The sequence below is a fragment of the Cryptotermes secundus genome, unplaced genomic scaffold (genome assembly GCF_002891405.2).
Source record: "Cryptotermes secundus unplaced genomic scaffold, Csec_1.0 scaffold579, whole genome shotgun sequence".
In the NCBI taxonomy this organism is placed as follows: domain Eukaryota; kingdom Metazoa; phylum Arthropoda; class Insecta; order Blattodea; family Kalotermitidae; genus Cryptotermes; species Cryptotermes secundus.
In genome coordinates this window covers 256,651-257,875 of record NW_019719366.1, presented here as the reverse complement: position 1 = coordinate 257,875, position 1,225 = coordinate 256,651, and the positions used below count along the sequence as shown (strand labels likewise).

General features: G+C 35.9%; 1 protein-coding gene across 5 annotated transcripts in view; it reads right to left on the bottom strand.

Moving 5' to 3' along the window:
• LOC111864797 (thrombospondin type-1 domain-containing protein 7B) overlaps nt 1-1,225 on the bottom strand; it is a 245,009-nt gene that overhangs the window by 38,768 nt on the left and 205,016 nt on the right. The gene's annotated exons all lie outside the window — the stretch shown is intronic.

Below are 1,225 nucleotides of genomic sequence, written 5' to 3'. Positions count from 1 at the left end.
CGAATGATCAGATTTTCAATATTCGACAGGTCCTTGAAAAGTGTAATGAATTCCAAATTGAAACACATCATCTTTTCATTGACTTCCAATCAGCCTATGACTCCATAGATAGAGATAGTCTTTTTGTGGCAATGGAAGAGATGCACATTCCACGGAAGATAATCACCTTAGTCAGAGAAACTATGAAAAAGACCCAATGCCAAATTAAGATTCAAATATGTTGTCCAGCCCCATAATAACTAGAAATGGAGTTTGACAGGGGGATTCCCTAGCCTGCCTTTTGTTCAATATAGTATTAGAGAAGGTAGTTAGAGATGCAGGCATCAACACAAGGGGAACTATATTCTATAAGTCAGTTCAAATTTTGACATTTGCAGATGATATTGATATAATTGGTAGAACACAAAAATCTATGAAAGAAGCTTTTCTTAATTTGGAAAGAGCAGCAAAAAAGATGAATCTACAAATTAACCAAAATAAAACAAAGTACATGTCGGTAACCAAGAAAGACTGTGCTAATGGACCTACATATTGTCACATATCGGGCGTATCNCATATATTGAAATTTGCTTATATAAATTTGTGGTTGTATGTAGTTGCACTTACCTTGGGTCAGAAGTTAACTGTAAAAATGATATCAGTGATGAAATAAAAAAGTGTGTACTTGCGGTAAATAAATGTCTCCATGGTAGTTACTATAGGATTCTGACGATGGTGTATAACACATTGATATATTGGGTTTCTGGACTTTATCCATCGTCCTAGGACGATGGATAAAGTCCAGAAATCCAATATATAAATGTCTCCATGGCCTTAGGAAACACCTGAAACCCCAATTAATACCCAGGAAAACCAAAACTATGATGTATAAAGTACTTATAAGATCAGTGCTATCTTATGCCTCTGAGACCTGGCCACTGTCAAGATCGGATGAAAGACTGTGAAGTATATTTGAATGGAGGATCTTGAGATATATCTCTGGACCAGTGGAAGAAAATGGAATATGGAGGAAGAGGTATAATCATGAGCTATACAAACTATTTAATGAACCAAACATTATTGGATTTATAAAGGTGAAAAGGCTTGAATGGGCTGGGCACATAATACGTGCCAGCAAGAATAGAATGATTAAGAAAATGCTTAATACCAAACCAGAAGGAAATAGGAGAGTGGGAAGACCAAGATTAAGATGGGAAGAATGTGTGTGGCAGGACATAAGAATTTT